The following is a 19,905-nucleotide window of genomic DNA, read 5'->3' as shown; positions in this document are numbered from 1 at the left end:
ATCAGTGTCTCTTTTGATGAAACAACTGACATATCACGTCCCACGCTCCCAAAAAGAGTGATGCATGTGTGTTAAGGGCTGGATGCTGGGTGGCCCCTGATATGGAGAGAATGTGCGAGAGAAGGTGTCATATACAGGAGGCAGTACAGACTTTGTCCTCTGTAAGTTGGTGCACTGCCCTGCTCCTGTGTGCGAGAGAGTGCCTTGGCACAGGAGAGAGCTTACACGGTGGCGTCAGCACAGGTCTGCAAGGCTGGAAGCTGTTCAGGGTGTGTCATGCCAGTATTGAGGCATGGGCCTGCTAGTGACCCCCTGGGGCTCTGTATCACAAGGCCTACTGTACTTTGGGAAGATGGCCCCTCACCTCTTCTCGTTCCCCTAGCCCTCACTCCTGAGCCGGGAGCAAGAGTGTGGTTGCCGCTGAAAGAGCAGGATGTTAACAGCTGCCAATGCAGCTAATTGTGCAAGGTTTATTGTTGGGTCAAGATAAAGGAGTTTAAGGGTCAGAGATGGGACCGTGTTCTTAACCCTCCAGGTGGGGACCCTGGGGAGTACCCCCGTCTGAATTACACAGCGGTAAAGGTACAGAGCGCCCCCCATCAATTTGGCACCTGTTGCACTGGTCGAACTTGGGCCTTGACACCCCTCCTGGTCTGCCTCACCACTTCATATTGCATTGGAGTCAGGCAGACTAGGGGGAAATTGTAGGAGGCTGGCCTGGCTTGTAGTGGGTACCAGAGGTACTTCCACCTTGTGCCAGGTCCAGTTATCCCTTATTAGTGTAGAAGAGGTGTTTCTAGCAGCTTAGGCTGATAGAAGGTAGCTTTGGCAAAGCAGCTTAGGCTGAACTAGGAGACATGTAAAGCTCCTACTTTACCACTGGTGTCATATGCACAATACCATAAGAAAACACAATACACAGAAGTACTGTAGGAGGCTGGACTGGCTTGTAGTGAGTACCAAGGGGTACTTACACCTTGCACCAGGCCCAGGTATCCCTTATTAGTGTAGAGGGGTGTCTAGCAGCTTAGGCTGATAGAAAAGGTAGCTTAGCAGAGCAGCTTAGGCTGAACTAGGAGACGGGAGAAGCTCCTACAGTACCACTAGTGTCACTTGCACAATATCATAAGAAAACACAATACACAGATATACTAAAAATAAAGGTACTTTATTTTTATGCCAATATGCCAATGTATCTCAGTGAGTACCCTCAGTATGAGGATAGCAAATATACACAAGATATATGTACACAATACCAAAAATATGCAGTATAGCAATAGAAAACAGTGCAAACAATGTATAGTTACAATAGGATGCAATGGGGGCACATAGGGATAGGGGCAACACAAACCATATACTCTAGAAGTGGAATGCGATCCACAAATGGACCCCAAACCTATGTGACCTTGTAGAGGGTCGCTGGGACTGTAAGAAAACATTGAGGGTTAGAAAAATAGCCCACCCCAAGACCCTGAAAAGTGAGTGCAAAGTGCACTGAAGTTCCCCAAAGAGCACAGAAGTCGTGATAGGGGAATTCTGCAGGAAAGACCAACACCAGCCATGCAACAACGATGGATTTCCAGACGAGAGTACCTGTGGAACAAGGGGACCAAGTCCAAAAGTCACGATCAAGTCGAGAGTGGGCAGATGCCCAGGAAATGCCAGCTGTGGGTGCAAAGAAGCTGCCACCAGATGGTAGAAGCTGAGGATTCTGCAAGAAGGACAAGGGCTAGAAACTTCCCCTTTGGAGAATGGATGTCCCACGCTGTGAAGAGTCGTGCAGAAGTGTTTTCCCGCAGAAAGACCGCAAACAAGCCTTGCTAGCTGCAAAGCTCGCGGTTAGGGTTTTTGGGTGCTGCTGTGGCCCATGACGGACCAGGATGTCGCCAATTGCGTGAGGGGACAGAGGGGGCGTCCAGCAAGACAAGGAGCCCTCTCAGAAGCAAGCAGCACCCGCAGAAGTGCCGGAACAGGCACTACGAAGTGGAGTGAAACGGTGCTCACCCGAAGTTGCACAAGAGAGTCCCACGCCGCCGGAGGACAACTCAGGAGGTCGTGCAGTGCAGGTTAGAGTGCCGTGTTCCCAGGCTTGGCTGTGCACAAAGGAAATCCTGGAAAAGTGCACAGGAGCCGGAGTAGCTGCAAAACACGCGGTTCCCAGCAATGCAGTCTGGCGTGGGGAGGCAAGGACTTACCTCCACCAAACTTGGACTGAAGAGTCACTGGACTGTGGGAGTCACTTGGACAGAGTTGCTGGGTTCAAGGGACCTCGCTCGTCGTGCTGAGAGGAGACCCAGAGGACCGGTGATGCAGTTCTTTGGTGCCTGCGGTTGCAGGGGGAAGATTCCGTCGACCCACGGGACATTTCTTCGGAGCTTCTAGTGCAGAGAGGAGGCAGACTACCCCCACAGCATGCACCACCAGGAAAACAGTCGAGAAGGCGGCTGGATCAGCATTACAGTGTTGCAGTAGTCGTCTTTGCTACTTTGTTGCAGTTTTGCAGGCTTCCAGCGCGGTCAGCAGTCGATTCCTTGGCAGAAGGTGAAGAGAGAGATGCAGAGGAACTCTGATGAGCTCTTGCATTCGTTATCTAAGGAATTCCCCAGAGCAGAGACCCTAAATAGCCAGAAAAGAGGCTTTGGCTACTTAGGAGAGAGGATAGGCTAGCAACACCTGAAGGAGCCTATCAGAAGGAGTCTCTGACGTCACCTGCTGGCCCTGGCCACTCAGAGCAGTCCATTGTGCCAGCAGCACCTCTGTTTCCAAGATGGCAGAGGTCTGGAGCACACTGGAAGAGCTCTGGGCACCTCCCAGGGGAGTTGCAGGTCAGGGGAGTGGTCACTCCCCTTTCCTTTGTCCAGTTTCGCGCCAGAGCAGGGCTGAGGGGTCTCTGAACCGGTGTAGACTGGCGTATGCAGAAATGGGCACCATCGGTGCCCATGAAAGCATTTCCAGAGGCTGGGGGAGGCTAGTCCTCCCCTGCCTTAACACCTTTTTCCAAAGGGAGAGGGTGTAACACCCTCTCTCTGAGGAAGTCCTTTGTTCTGCCTTCCTGGGCCAAGCCTGGCTGGACCCCAGGAGGGCAGAAACCTGTCTGAGGGGTTGGCAGCAGCCGCAGCTGCAGTGAAACCCCTGAAAAGGCAGTTTGGCAGTACCGGGTCTGTGCTAGAGACCCGTGGGAGCATGGGATTGTGCCAACAATGCCAGGATGGCATTGAGGGGGCAATTCCATGATCATAGACATGTTACATGGCCATATTTGAAGTTACCATTGTGAAGCTATACATAGGTAGTGACCTATGTATAGTGCACGCGTGTAATGGTGTCCCCGCACTCACATAGTCCGGGGAATTTGCCCTGAACCATGTGGGGGCACCTTGGCTAGTGCCAGGGTGCCCACACACTAAGTAACTTAGCACCTAACCTTTACCAGGTAAAGGTTAGACATATAGGTGACTTATAAGTTACTTAAGTGCAGTGGTAAATGGCTGTGAAATAACATGGACGTTATTTCACTCAGGCTGCAGTGGCAGGCCTGTGTAACAATTGTCAGAGCTCCCTATGGGTGGCAAAAGAAATGCTGCAGCCCATAGGGATCTCCTGGAACCCCAATGCCCTGGGTACCTCAGTACCATATACTAGGGAATTATAAGGGTGTTCCAGTATGCCAATGTAAATTGGTGAAATTGGTCACTAGCCTGTTAGTGACAATTTGGAAAGAAATGAGAGAGCATAACCACTGAGGTTCTGAATAGCAGAGCCTCAGTGAGACAGTTAGTCATAACACAGGTAACACATACAGGGCACCCTTATGAGCACTGGGGCCCTGGCTGGCAGGATCCCAGTGACCAATGTAGGAGGCTGGACTGGCTTGTAGTGAGTACCAAGGGGTACTTACACCTTGCACCAGGCCCAGGTATCCCTTATTAGTGTATAGGGTGTCTAGCAGCTTAGGCTGATAGATAATGGTAGCTTAGCAGAGCAGCTTAGGCTGAACTAGGAGACGAGTGAAGCTCCTACAGTACCACTAGTGTCACTTGCACAATATCATAAGAAAACACAATACACAGATATACTAAAAATAAAGGTACTTTATTTTTATGACAATATTCCAAAGTATCTCAGTGAGTACCCTCAGTATGAGGATAGCAAATATACACAAGATATATGTACACAATACCAAAAATATGCAGTATAGTATTAGAAAACAGTGCAAACAATGCATAGTTACAATAGGATGCAATGGGGACGCATAGGGATAGGGGCAACAAAAACCATATACTCCAAAAGTGGAATGCGAACCACGAATGGACCCCAAACCTATGTGACCTTGTAGAGGGTCGCTGGGACTGTGAGAAAACAGTGAGGGTTAGAAAAATAGCCCACCCCAAGACCCTGAAAAGTGAGTGCAAAGTGCACTAAAGTTCCCCAAAGAGCACAGAAGTCGTGATAGGGGAATTCTGCAGTAAAGACCAAAACCAGCAATGCAACAACAATGGATTTCCAGACGAGGGTACCTGTGGAACAAGGGGACCAAGTCCAAAAGTCACGACCAAGTCGAGAGTGGGCAGATCCCCAGGAAATGCCAGCTGTGGGTGCAAAGAAGCTGCTACTAGGCAGTAGAAGCTGAGGATTCTGCAGGAACGACAAGGGCTAGAAACTTCCCATTTGGAGGGTGGATGTCTGTAGGAGGCTGGACTGGCTTGTAGTGAGTACCAAGGGGTACTTGCACCTTGCACCAGGCCCAGTTATCCCTTATTAGTGTATAGGGTGTCTAGCAGCATAGGCTGATAGATAATGGTAGCTTAGCAGAGCAGCTTAGGCTGAACTAGGAGACGAGTGAAGCTCCTACAGTACCACTTAGTGTCATATGCACAATATCATAAGAAAACACAATACACAGTTATACTAAAAATAAAGGTACTTTATTTTTATGACAATATGCCAAAGTATCTCAGAGTGTACCCTTAGTGAGAGGATAGGAAATATACACAAGATATATATACACAATACCAAAAATATGCAGTATAGTCTTAGAAAACAGTGCAAACAATGTATAGTTACAATAGGATGCAATGGGGACACATAGGGATAGGGGCAACACAAACCATATACTCCAAAAGTGGAATGCGAACCACGAATGGACCCCAAACCTATGTGACCTTGTAGAGGGTCGCTGGGACTATTAGAAAATAGTGAGAGTTAGAAAAATAACCCTCCCCAAGACCCTGAAAAGTGAGTGCAAAGTGCACTAAAGTTCCCCCAAGGACATAGAAGTCGTGATAGAGGAATAATGCAGGAAAGACACAAACCAACAATGCAACAACGATGGATTTCCAATCTTGGGTACCTGTGGAACAAGGGGACCAAGTCCAAAAGTCACAAGCAAGTCGGAGATGGGCAGATGCCCAGGAAATGCCAGCTGTTGGTGCAAAGAAGCTTCTACTGGACAGAAGAAGCTGAGGTTTCTGCAGGAACGAAAAGGGCTAGAGACTTCCCCTTTGGTGGACGGATCCCTCTCGCCGTGGAGAGTCGTGCAGAAGAGTTTTCCCGCCGAAAGAACGCCAACAAGCCTTGCTAGCTGCAAATCGTGCGTTTAGCGTTTTTGGATGCTGCTGTGGCCCAGGAGGGACCAGGAGGTCGCAAATTGGACCAGGAGGTAGAGGGGACGTCGAGCAAGACAAGGAGCCCTCTTAGCAGCAGGTAGCACCCGGAGAAGTGCCAGAAACAGGCACTACGAGGATGCGTGAAACGGTGCTCACCCGAAGTTACACAAAGGAGTCCCACGTGGCCGGAGACCAACTTAGAAAGTCGTGCAATGCAGGTTAGAGTGCCGTGGACCCAGGCTTGGCTGTGCACAAAGGATTTCCGCCGGAAGTGCACGGAGGCCGGAGTAGCTGCAAAAGTCGCGGTTCCCAGCAATGCAGTCTAGCGAGGTGAGGCAAGGACTTACCTCCACCAAACTTGGACTGAAGAGTCACTGGACTGTGGGAGTCACTGGGACAGAGTTGCTGGATTCGAGGGACCTCGCTCGTCGTGCTGAGAGGAGACCCAAGGGACCGGTAATGCAGTTTCTTGGTGCCTGCGGTTGCAGGGGGAAGATTCCGTCGACCCACAGGAGATTTCTTCGGAGCTTCTAGTGCAGAGAGGAGGCAGACTACCCCCACAGCATGCACCACCAGGAAAACAGTCGAGAAGGCGGCAGGATCAGCGTTACAGAGTTGCAGTAGTCGTCTTTGCTACTATGTTGCAGGTTTGCAGGCTTCCAGCACGGTCAGCAGTCGATTCCTTGGCAGAAGGTGAAGAGAGAGATGCAGAGGAACTCGGATGAGCTCTTGCATTCGTTATCTAAAGTTTCCCAGAGACAGAGACCCTAAATAGCCAGAAAAGAGGGTTTGGCTACTTAGGAGAGAGGATAGGCTAGCAACACCTGAAGGAGCCTATCACAAGGAGTCTCTGACGTCACCTGGTGGCACTGGCCACTCAGAGCAGTCCAGTGTGCCAGCAGCACCTCTGTTTCTAAGATGGCAGAGGTCTGGAGCACACTGGAGGAGCTCTGGACACCTCCCAGGGGAGGTGCAGGTCAGTGGAGTGGTCACTCCCCTTTCCTTTGTCCAGTTTCGCGCCAGAGCAGGGCTAAGGGGTCCCCTGAACCGGTGTAGACTGGCTTATGCAGAATTGGGCACATCTGTGCCCAAGAAAGCATTTCCAGAGGCTGGGGGAGGCTACTCCTCCCCTGCCTTCACACCATTTTCCAAAGGGAGAGGGTGTCACACCCTCTCTCAGAGGAAGTTCTTTGTTCTGCCATCCTTGGCCAGGCCTGGCTGGACCCCAGGAGGGCAGATGCCTGTCTGAGGGGTTGGCAGCAGCAGCAGCTGCAGTGAAACCCCAGGAAGGGCAGTTTGGCAGTACCAGGGTCTGTGCTACAGACCACTGGGATCATGGGATTGTGCCAACTATGCCAGGATGGCATAGAGGGGGCAATTCCATGATCATAGACATGTTACATGGCCATATTCGGAGTTACCATTGTGAAGCTACATATAGGTAGTGACCTATATGTAGTGCACGCGTGTAATGTTGTCCCCGCACTCACAAAGTCAGGGAAATTGGTCCTGAACAATGTGGGGGCACCTTGGCTAGGGCAATTCCATGATCATAGACATGTTACATGGCCATATTCGGAGTTACCATTGTGAAGCTACATATAGGTAGTGACCTATATGTAGTGCACGCGTGTAATGGTGTCCCCGCACTCACAAAGTCCGGGGAATTGGCCCTGAACAATGTGGGGGCACCTTGGCTAGTGCCAGGGTGCCCTCACACTAAGCAACTTTGCATCTAACCTTTACCAGGTAAAGGTTAGACATATAGGTGACTTATAAGTTACTTAAGTGCAGTGTAAAATGGCTGTGAAATAACGTGGACGTTATTTCACTCAGGCTGCAGTGGCAGGCCTGTGTAAGAATTGTCAGAGCTCCCTATGGGTGGCAAAAGAAATGCTGCAGCCCATAGGGATCTCCTGGAACCCCAATACCCTGGGTACCTCAGTACCATATACTAGGGAATTATAAGGGTGTTCCAGTAAGCCAATGTTAATTGGTAAAATTAGTCACTAGCCTGTTAGTGACAATTTGGAAAGAAATGAGAGAGCATAACCACTGAGGTTCTGATTAGCAGAGCCTCAGTGAGACAGTTAGGCACCACACAGGGAACACATACATATAGGCCACAAACTTATGAGCACTGGGGTCCTGACTAGCAGGGTCCCAGTGACACATAACAAACATACTGAAAACATAAGGTTTTCACTATGAGCACTGGGCCCTGGCTAGCATGATCCCAGTGAGACAGTGAAAACACCCTGACATACACTCACAAACAGGCCAAAAGTGGGGGTAACAAGGCTAGAAAGAGGCTACTTTCTCACACAACCCCCCCCCCCAAACGAAGGACAATAAGGCTAACCTTGGCCAGTTGAGACTTTAATGTCTAAGTGGTGATAATTAGAGAGTACCTCTGCAATAGACTGGTTACTCCCTTTATCATCCACTATATGGTTACTTCCCTGTGGGGATGTAAACCACCCTGTTTGAAGTTTTTTAGCTAAGCAACAATGTGAAGATGTATTTTCAGAGTTTCTATCAGTAAGTTTTAGTTTAGAACAGTGGGAATTGTCCACTGAACCTATTTGTAGTGATGGAAATGCCAGACAGGGATGCTGTCTCAGAAAAGCCATAGCTGGGCAAAAACTTTGTCCATGTGGCTGGAAGAGAGAACAGGGATGCTGTTTCTCTTGGGTTGGAGCAGGGCAGGGGTGCTGTCCTATGAGCTCCACACTAGGGCAGGGATGCTGTCCTAAGTGTTGTGAGGCAGTGCAGAGTTTCTGCACTAAAGTGTCTCTGGGAGGGTTGGAGGGATGCTCCATGTTAACTAAAATGGTGCTCTTTTTGTCACCAATGTTAGTTATCCCACAGAGAGGTACTTCTACCTCAGGGAGTACAGCTTTGCCAGCTGATGATTCCCTTGGAACAGGTGCCACCCCAGGAGAGGTTTCTCCCACCACAGGAATGGTATCCTGAATGGCAGGGTGGTTAGGGGATACTGTGATACCCTTTTTACCTGTTGATGGAGAGGGATCCTGAGTTTTCAGGCCTTCTCTCCTTTGCTTTTTCATTTCAGTAGAAATGAGAGGGAACAATTCCTCTGGGATGCCCAGCATGGCTGCATGGGCATAAAACTCTACAACAGCCCAACCTGAGGCCTCTAGGTCATTCCCTAAGAGACAGTCTACAGGTAAGCCACGGCATCGTGAAGGAACTCTCCAATCCAAAAGCCAACTCCAACGACATCCCGCCCTCCCAGAAACTCTGCGACGACCTCTCCACCTTCTTCCACCAGAAAATCGCTACCATCCACGACAGCTTCAACACCGGTCCACCGCCAGACCCCACCCCCGACGTCTCCTCCCGCGACTGCCGCCTCACCGCCTGGACCCACATGGACGAGGCAGAAACCATAACAACCATGAACACCATCCACTCAGGCTCCCCCACGGACCCCTGCCCCCCTCATGTTTTCAACTCAGCCAACGCCACCATCGCCCCCGAACTCCGCAAGATCATCAACCTCTCCTTCACTTCTGCCACCTTCCCGGACAGCTGGAAACACACAGAAATCCAACCCCTCCTCAAAAAACCCAAGGCCGACCCCAACGATCTCAAAAACTTCCGTCCGATCTCTCTCCTCCCTTTTCCAGCGAAAGTCATCGAGAAGATCGTCAACACTCAGCTCACCCACTTCCTCGAAGACAATTCCATCCTGGACCCCTCACAATCCGGATTCAGACGAAACCACAGCACTGAGACTGCTCTCCTCGCCGCCACAGATGACATCAGACATCAAATGGACAACGGCGAAACCTCAGCCCTCATCCTCCTCGACCTATCAGCCGCCTTTGACACCGTCTGCCACCGCACCCTACTGACCCGCCTCCAGGAAGCCGGCATCCAAGACAAAGCCCTCCACTGGATCTCATCCTTCCTCTCCGACAGAACGCAGAGAGTCCGTCTCTCCCCTTTCCGCTCCAAAGCCACCAACCTCATCTGCGGCGTCCCCCAAGGATCCTCCCTCAGCCCTACGTTGTTCAACGTCTACATGGCCCCCCTCGCTCAACTGGCCCGCCAACATCATCTCAGCATCATCTCCTACGCCGACAACACCCAGCTCGTCCTCTCCCTGACCAAAGACCCGCTCACCGCCAAAACAAACCTCCACGAGGGACTAAAATCCATCGCCGATTGGATGAACAACAGTCGCCTGAAACTCAACTCCGACAAGACGGAAGTCCTCATCCTCGGGCGCACTCCCTCGGCCTGGAACGACTCATGGTGGCCCTCTGTCCTCGGACCCCCGCCCACCCCTGCCAGCCACGCAAGAAACCTCGGCTTCATCCTGGACTCCGCCCTCACCATGTCCAAACAGGTCAGCGCCGTCTCCTCCTCCTGTTTCAACACCCTTCGAATGCTCCGCAGAATCTTCAAGTGGATTCCAACAGAAACCAGAAAGACAGTGACCCAGGCCCTCGTCAGCAGCAGACTTGACTACGGCAACGCACTCTACACAGGCATCCCAACCAAAGACATCAAACGACTCCAACGTATCCAAAATGCCTCCGCCCGACTGATCCTCGACATACCCCGCCGAAGTCACATCTCCCCTCACCTAAAGGAACTCCACTGGCTCCCGGTAGACAAGAGGATCACCTTTAAACTCCTGACCCACGCTCACAAGGCACTTCACAACACCGGACCCTCCTACCTCAACACCAGACTTAACTTCTACACTCCAACACGTCAACTCCGATCCGCCAACCTCGCCCTCGCCATCGTACCCCGAATCCAGCGCAAGACATCCGGCGGCAGATCCTTCTCCTTCCTCGCCGCCAAGACCTGGAACTCTCTCCCCACATCTCTTCACCAGACCCAGGACCTCCTCGCATTCAGAAGGCTCCTCAAGACCTGGCTCTTCGACCGCTAAATCAGCAGCGCTCCCCCCCCCCAGCGCCTCGAAACCCTGACGGGTACATAGCGCGCTTTATAAATACTATGATTGATTGATTGATTAAGCTAGGTGATACCACCACCTGCTTAGGGCCAGTAACTCCACCCCAACTAAACTGAATTATAGCTAAGGGAAGAAACGTAGTGGAGTTATGGACATCAATAATTTTATACTGTTGTCCAATGATGTGTTGTTCAGGAGCCACTAGGTTTTCAGTCACCAAAGTGATACTGGCACCTGTGTCCCTGTAGGCCAAGGCCTCAACACTATTTATTGAAACTGTCTGCCTGTACTTATCCATTGTAAGGGGACAAGCAGCTAGTGTGGCAAGGCCAATGCCACTAGGTGTGACAGAAACTGTCTTGGGACTGACTACCCCAGTTTCTACTATGGACCCATAAGTGAACCCAACTACACCCTTAACTTGACTGTTGCCAGCAGTCCCACCACTAGTACCACTACTGCTAGGGGCACTAGAGCTTGATGTATTAGTGGTGGTAGGCTCAGGGGGTTTACCTGGACAGGACTTATCCCCTGGCCTATGGCCTCTGTTTTTACACACAAAGCACCAAGGCTTTTTAAATTGTGTAGGTTGAGAAGAAAAGGAAGAATTTGTTTTATCCCCACCCCCTGAAGAGTGTTTAAGATTTGAAGTGGGATCTTTGGTTTTACCCTTATCCCCATGCTTATCTTGAGATTTTTCACCATCTTTCTTCTTATTGTTCTCTTTGTCACCCCCTGTATGAACTTTTCTGTTCACCCTTGTTCTGACCCATTTGTCTGCCTTCTTTCCCAATTCTTGGGGAGAGGTCAGATCAGAGTCCACCAAGTACTGGTGCAACAAATCAGACACACAATTATCAAGAATATGCTCTCTCAGGATCAAGTTATACAGGCTGTCATAATCAGTAACTTTACTGCCATGTAACCACCCCTCCAAGGCCTTCACTGAATGGTCAATGAAATCAACCCAGTCTTGTGAAGACTCCTTTTTGGTCTCTCTGAACTTTATCCTGTACTGTTCAGTGGTTAAGTCATAACCATCCAGGAGTGCATTCTTAAGAACTGTAAAATTATTGGCATCACTTTCTTTCACAGTAAGGAGCCTATCCCTATCTTTTCCACTAAATGATAGCCATAGGATAGCAGCCCACTGCCTTTGAGGGACATCCCGTACAACACAGGCCCTCTCAAGTGCAGCAAACCACTTGTTAATGTCATCCCCCTCCTTATAAGGGGGAACTATCTTATGCAGATTCCTGTAATCATGCTCTTTTGCTGGATGACTATGGGGAATACTGCTGCTGCCACCATGGGTTTCTAAACCCAGTTTCTGTCTCTCCTTCTCTACTTCTAAGGTCTGTCTATCCAAATCCAGCTGTTGCTTCTTGAGCTTCAGTCTGGTTTGTTCCACTCTCAATCTATTGAGCTCCCTTTCTAACAATCTGTCATCAGGGTGGGTGGGAGGGACATGTCTTGAAACAGAAGTATGATGAGAATGGACAGAAGGAGACCTGTCCCTTACAGAGGGCACCCTAACAGCTTGGCTAACAGAAACATCATTTCTACTGTGATGAGAATGAATGCTCTTGCTATGATGTGAGACAACACTATCTGTATGGTGTGACTCAACATCAGTACCAACTATGCTAGACTGTCTAGTAATGGGCAGGCTTGGAAGTTTCTTTCCTGAATCTTTTCCTGGGGGAGTCCCTGGATCAGATTGGGAACCATTAGCTACTTTTTCAACAGATGGGGCACTTTTAGCCTTATCCTGTTCTCTAAGCATGTTAAGTAACAATTCCAAGGAAGGATTCTTCCCTACACTCAAACCTCTTTCTACACAGAGACTCCTTGCTCCTTTCCAGCTAAGGTGCTCATATGCAAGTTTGGACAGATCAACATTTTGGCCTGTGCCAGACATTTTTAGAAAGAGTTAAAGTGATAGAAAAAGAGAAAAAAGTTTTCAGAACTTTTTAGAAAGACAGAAAAAAACTTTTAAAACTTTTTAGAACTTTTTAGAAAGTTTAGAAGTACTTTTCAGCACTTAGAAAAGAGTGAAAAGAAGAAATGCAAAACTTTTTAGTTATGTGTATATACACTGAACTTGTTTTGTATATTTTTCTCTTATGAAAAGTACAATGACAAGAGTGGTAAGTAGTCTCAAAGCACTTATCCCACCGCTGCACAACCAATGTAGGAGGCTGGACTGGCTTGTAGTGAGTACCAAGGGGTACTTGCACCTTGCACCAGGCCCAGTTATCCCTTATTAGTGTATAGGGTGTCTAGCAGCATAGGCTGATAGATAATGGTAGCTTAGCAGAGCAGCTTAGGCTGAACTAGGAGACGAGTGAAGCTCCTACAGTACCACTTAGTGTCATATGCACAATATCATAAGAAAACACAATACACAGTTATACTAAAAATAAAGGTACTTTATTTTTATGACAATATGCCAAAGTATCTCAGAGTGTACCTGTAGACAGTCCCCACAGTATAGACACTCAGGAGAGGTAAATTTGGGTTTTTGAGGTAAGTATTTATTAGTAATTTGAAATAAGAACTGATGAAAAGTCAGTACGACGTTTAGCGCCAGTTTCTTCTCTGGAGTGGTGAATATCTTCCTTCTAATCTGTGTCCCTTTTCTTCCTTTTCTCTAGGTGGCGTACCGGATCGTCCTCGTCAGGTCCCGGATGTGACATATAAGAAAAAGGGAACACATACCGCTGGTGAGTGGAACGGACGCCTTATACCACGTCTTCTACTTATATGTTTTGCTGGGAAAAGGTTTAAGGAGGGGGGGGGGTTTTATGTGTGATATAGGTGCCAGTGAGGACTTCAGGGCTTGTGTATATTCCGTACTTTACCCTTTTGTGCTCTCCCGGTGCTCTCTAAAGTGCCCTTCTCTCCTCCCTCCCCTCACCCTGCCTTCCTCCCTTCCCCAGCGTTTCTCCCCTTTTATTGTGCCCCTCGGTTTGTCCAGAAGGACCGTACCTTGTAGAGCCACGACCCTCCAGGGTCGTGGCTGGCTCTGTGGAGGTCCTCTCGTCGGTCTGGGCTGGTCTCCCCTGCTTCCGGTCGGGCGCTGTTCCTCTGGGTTCGGGTTCCGCCGCTTCCAGGCCACTGGGGTCCTCCTCCGATGTCCTTGTCGCCGTCTCTCTCTTCCTCCTTCGGTTCGCCGCCGCCGCCGTCGTTCTCCTTCCTCTCTCCCTTCCCGGCTCTCTCCCTCTCGACCGGAGCTTCCGTCTTTTGGCCGCCTGGTGGCCAATCCGGAGCCTCCTCGTCACCGGAGGTTGCCGAGGCAACCTCAGGACGCTGGCCTCGTTGCGGACGCGTTTCCAGGGGAACCTGGGAACGCGGCCGTAGCGGTTCCGTTTCTGCCGGTTCCCCGCTGTTGCCCGGGGCGGCCCGGTCACACACCCTTCCCCAAGAACTGTCCTGTTCCAGGACAGGCGAAGACAGAGGAAATCGGGACAGATAATCAGCGGGGACCTGGTGAGATCCAGGGACGTGCCGAACCTGAAAGGAGAATGGTTGCAGTTCAAGGAACCATCGCAGTATCCTGGAGTTAGAATCTTTATGCGCAGCCAGCCATGTAAGAGGAGCGTGATCCGTGAATAGTATAAACGGCCGCCCTAGGAGATAGTACTGCAAACAGTCAATGGCCCACTTGATAGCCAAGCACTCTCTCTCTATAATTGGATAGTTACGTTCCCGGGAAAACAGTTTTCTACTGATGTAGACCACCGGATGGTCAAGCCCCTCGCTATCTGGCTGAGTCAGAACCCCTCCAAGCCCAACATCCGATGCGTCAGTGTAGAGGTGAAACGGCTTCGTAAAATCTGGGCAGTGCAGGATGGGATCGGAGGTTAAGGAAACTCTCAACTGTTCAAAACTCGCGTTTTGCGTCTCCGAAAAAGGCAAAAGTCGATTGGGATATCGTTTAGTGAGTAGGTCCGTAAGAGGTGCTGCTAAGGTGGAGTAATGTGGAATGAAGCGCCGATAATAGCCCACTAATCCTAAAAAGGAGCGTAATTCCTTTTTCGTGTGTGGAAGAGGGGCATGTAAAATGGCATCCACCTTCCCATTTTGAGGTTGTAGTGTACCCTGATTAATCCGATATCCCAAATAGGAGATGTCGGTTTTACCTATCACACATTTCTTGGGATTGGCCGTCAAACCAGCAGTTTGAAGGGCTTGGAATATTCTCTGTAGGTGTATTAAGTGGTCCTCCCATGTTTCACTAAATACGACTACATCATCTAGATACGCAGCGGAGAATGCAGGATAGGGTTTTAGAATCCTATCCATCAACCTCTGAAAAGTTGCAGGGGCTCCATGAAGCCCAAAAGGCAGTACTGTAAATTGATATAACCCGGACTGGGTAGAAAAAGCTGTTTTTTCTCTATCTGGAGGAGCTAAGGGAATCTGCCAATACCCTTTAGTTAGGTCGATAGTAGACATGTATTTTGCTTTCCCTAGTTTTTCGAGAACATCGTCCACCCTAGGGATGGGATAGGTGTCGAATAGGGAGTTTGAGTTCAGTTTGCGGAAATCTATGCAAAACCTGACGCTACCATCAGGCTTCGGTACTAGGACAACCGGTGAACACCAGGGACTAGTGGACGGTTCGATGACCCCTAGGGATAACATTGTTTTGATTTCTTCTTCGATTATGTGTTTTCTAGCTTCTGGAATACGATACGGGCGTTCTCTGGTGATCTGCCCTGAGCTTGTGCGTATATTATGGTGAATTAAAAACGTCTTTCCTGGTTTCTCTGAAAAGAGTGGTTGCCATTGCTTTAAAACCTTAAGGGCTTGTTGCTTTTGCCCTTCAGGTAAAATATCGTCTACTATGGGTAGGGTACTTTCAGTATCGGGGTTGGTAGGGTAGAACTCGATATCTAGGGTCTTGTCGGGACACACAAACTGACCCATTTCTACGGAACGTTCAGGTTGTGCGGGGGTCTCCCATTTTTTTAGCAGGTTTACATGATATATTTGTGTTTTTATTGGACGGGAGGATATTTCGATAAGGTAGGTGACAGGGGAAACTGCTTTGATTACTCGATATGGGCCCTGCCATTTGGCCAGGAGTTTATGGTCGGAGGTGGGTCTCATTATTAGGACCTGGTCCTCGGGTTGGAAAACCCGTAGTTTACTTCCTTTGTCATAATAGGACTTTTGTGTTTGTTGGGCCTGTTCCAGGTTTGCGTGTACGTCGGTCCATAAGCTGTGTAGGTGGTTCCTCAATTTTTCCGCATATTCTAACAAAGGAGTCCCTGCTTCCTCAGCCTCGGCCTCCCAGGATTCTACCGCCATGTCTAAAAGGGACCGAGGTTGGCGTCCGAAGACCAACTCAAAGGGGCTATGCCCCGTGGATGCTTGCTCATGTGTCCGTATGGCGTACAACACTAGGGGTAACTTTTGATCCCAATCCTTCCCTGTCTCATTGATAGTCTTTCTCAGCAGGGTTTTAATGGTTCGATTATATCTTTCGACTAATCCGTCCGTTTGAGGATGGTAAACGGAGGTTCTGATCTGAGCTATCCCCAATGTTTTACACACTTGTTTCATTAAGGTGGACATAAAAGGGGTCCCCTGGTCCGTGAGGATTTCATGTGGAAACCCAAGACGAGAAAATACGTTAATCATAGCTTGGGCCACTGTCTTGGTTGTCATACTAGTCAGGGGAATGGCCTCTGGGTATCGTGTAGCATAATCTACAATGACTAAGATGTAGGTGTGTCCTTTTGACGAAGGAATCAAAGGTCCCACTAGATCCATCCCTATTCTTTTGAACGGGATATCGATGATGGGAAGGGGTAGGAGAGGCGCCTTCCTAGGCCGACTAGGTTCGGTTAACTGACAACGGGGACATTGGGCGCAATACCTGCGTATGTGGGCGTACACTCCAGGCCAATAAAACCTTCTGAGCAAATATTCCTCGGTGTTTTCTCTCCCAAAGTGTCCTCCCCCTGGGTGATTATGAGCTAGTGTAAGAACATGTTCCCGATAGTGGGTAGGTACCAGAAGTTGGCGTTTACGTTCTCCCCGTCGGGTGGTAGTAACCCGATATAATAAGTTTTTTTGCACTATAAAGTAGGGACCCACCTCTTCTGTCTCCTCTGTTACTGCCGACCTCCAGGCATTGTTAAGGGAGGGGTCCTCTCTCTGTTGTTGGGAAAAAGTACTAGGAACTTCATGAATTTCTGCCACTATCTCTCCATAGGTGTTGTCACCTTTCGTCTTCCGATAGTCCCCTTTTCCCTGTCGTTTCTCTCTTCGTGACAACTTTCTACGATATAGCGGACACTCAATATCACTCTCTGAAAAAGGTGCCTCTCCCCACCAATCCTTAGTTTGTTTGCTATCTCTGACGTAGTCTAATAGTTCTTGGAAGTGGATGTAGTCTGTCCCAATGATGCATTCCTCGATTAACCGGGGCATTATCCCCACTGGGAGGAAGTCCTGATAGGGTCCCCACCTGATCTGGAGTACCTGTATAGGATACTGGGCCTTGTCCCCGTGTATGCAACATATAGATACCCATTGTTTCTCTTCTATATCATTATTTATCAAGTCTTTCCTAATTACTGATTGGCTGCAGCCGGAGTCAACCAGGGCATATACACTTTTCCCGTCCACTTGTATCATCATTTTAAATTTTAGGGCGCCCTTCCCAGTACATAACACCCTTCGCCTTGTCATCCCTATCTCCATGGGTTCTCCCATTTCTTGTTTCTGGGGACACATACGTGCGATGTGTCCCCATTCACCACAACTATAACATTGGGGTCCCATGGTAGGCGGGCCTTCAGGAATCCTACGTGGTACTAGATAGTCGGGTGGACTTTTTACAAATGTCTTTGGGGACGGTAGAACTGGTTTAATGATACTTCGCGTGGGACAGTTTCTGACATCGGTGGATCGATGAAAAGCACAGGCCAGATCGATGGCCGTCTCAGTATCCACTTTTGGGTGTTGTCTTATCCAGTGTTTTGTGGATGGATGTAGACCATCGAGATATTGTTCCAGTATAATGGTTTTGATGACTTCCTCCCGACTATCTCCAATATGGCCTAACCATTTTAATGCTAGATCCTTCACACGAAAATAAAAGGTTCTAGGGTCTTCGTTGGTGCCCCATTTGGCTTTACGAAATCTCATCCTGTAATATTCTGTGTCGTGACCCACCCTTTCTAGTATACTTGTTTTTATGTCTTGATAGGGGTTGACACCACCTGGGTTAGCGGCTTGATATGCTGATTGTAAGAGACCGGTGAGCAGGGGGGCCACATATTGTCCCCATTTATCTTCTGGCCATAGGGCGGAGGAGGCTACCCGTTCAAAGTTGGTGAAAAAGGATTCCGGATCCTCTCCCTCCTGATACTTCTGTAATACGGAACTAGGTACATTCGGATGTACCTTACTAGCGGCGATAGTCTCCGTTAGTTTTTTCATCGCACTTTCATGGACTAACTGGTTGTTCGCCAGTATGGTCGCCTGGCTCTTCAGCGCAGATTGTAAGGTTTCTCGGTCTTCTTTGGCCTCTCTCTGTTGGGCCTCCCATACTAGTTGTAAGTGTCTTTGCCCTTCCGCTAGTTGCTTAATCACGGTCTCTAACGATGGACTCTCACTCATTGTGTATACTGTCTGGACTGTTTTATGGAGAGGGATTAGAAACAAGATCCCACTTCTGACACCACTGTAGACAGTCCCCACAGTATAGACACTCAGGAGAGGTAAATTTGGGTTTTTGAGGTAAGTATTTATTAGTAATTTGAAATAAGAACTGATGAAAAGTCAGTACGACGTTTAGCGCCAGTTTCTTCTCTGGAGTGGTGAATATCTTCCTTCTAATCTGTGTCCCTTTTCTTCCTTTTCTCTAGGTGGCGTACCGGATCGTCCTCGTCAGGTCCCGGATGTGACATATAAGAAAAAGGGAACACATACCGCTGGTGAGTGGAACGGACGCCTTATACCACGTCTTCTACTTATATGTTTTGCTGGGAAAAGGTTTAAGGAGGGGGGGGGGTTTTATGTGTGATATAGGTGCCAGTGAGGACTTCAGGGCTTGTGTATATTCCGTACTTTACCCTTTTGTGCTCTCCCGGTGCTCTCTAAAGTGCCCTTCTCTCCTCCCTCCCCTCACCCTGCCTTCCTCCCTTCCCCAGCGTTTCTCCCCTTTTATTGTGCCCCTCGGTTTGTCCAGAAGGACCGTACCTTGTAGAGCCACGACCCTCCAGGGTCGTGGCTGGCTCTGTGGAGGTCCTCTCGTCGGTCTGGGCTGGTCTCCCCTGCTTCCGGTCGGGCGCTGTTCCTCTGGGTTCGGGTTCCGCCGCTTCCAGGCCACTGGGGTCCTCCTCCGATGTCCTTGTCGCCGTCTCTCTCTTCCTCCTTCGGTTCGCCGCCGCCGCCGTCGTTCTCCTTCCTCTCTCCCTTCCCGGCTCTCTCCCTCTCGACCGGAGCTTCCGTCTTTTGGCCGCCTGGTGGCCAATCCGGAGCCTCCTCGTCACCGGAGGTTGCCGAGGCAACCTCAGGACGCTGGCCTCGTTGCGGACGCGTTTCCAGGGGAACCTGGGAACGCGGCCGTAGCGGTTCCGTTTCTGCCGGTTCCCCGCTGTTGCCCGGGGCGGCCCGGTCACAGTACCCTCAGTGAGAGGATAGGAAATATACACAAGATATATATACACAATACCAAAAATATGCAGTATAGTCTTAGAAAACAGTGCAAACAATGTATAGTTACAATAGGATGCAATGGGGACACATAGGGATAGGGGCAACACAAACCATATACTCCAAAAGTGGAATGCGAACCACGAATGGACCCCAAACCTATGTGACCTTGTAGAGGGTCGCTGGGACTATTAGAAAATAGTGAGAGTTAGAAAAATAACCCTCCCCAAGACCCTGAAAAGTGAGTGCAAAGTGCACTAAAGTTCCCCCAAGGACATAGAAGTCGTGATAGAGGAATAATGCAGGAAAGACACAAACCAACAATGCAACAACGATGGATTTCCAATCTTGGGTACCTGTGGAACAAGGGGACCAAGTCCAAAAGTCACAAGCAAGTCGGAGATGGGCAGATGCCCAGGAAATGCCAGCTGTGGGTGAAAAGAAGCTTCTACTGGACAGAAGAAGCTGAGGTTTCTGCAGGAACAAAAAGGGCTAGAGACTTCCCCTTTGGTGGACGGATCCCACTCGCCGTGGAGAGTCGTGCAGACGTATTTTCCCGCCGAAAGAACACCAACAAGCCTTGCTAGCTGCAAATTGTGCGGTTAGCGTTTTTGGATGCTGCTGTGGCTCAGGAGGGACCAGGAGGTCGCAAATTGGACC

Source organism: Pleurodeles waltl, chromosome 5 (assembly GCF_031143425.1).
Source record: "Pleurodeles waltl isolate 20211129_DDA chromosome 5, aPleWal1.hap1.20221129, whole genome shotgun sequence".
NCBI classification, from domain to species: domain Eukaryota; kingdom Metazoa; phylum Chordata; class Amphibia; order Caudata; family Salamandridae; genus Pleurodeles; species Pleurodeles waltl.
The sequence above is the reverse complement of the archived record's forward strand: the minus strand, read 5'-3'. Positions refer to the sequence as shown.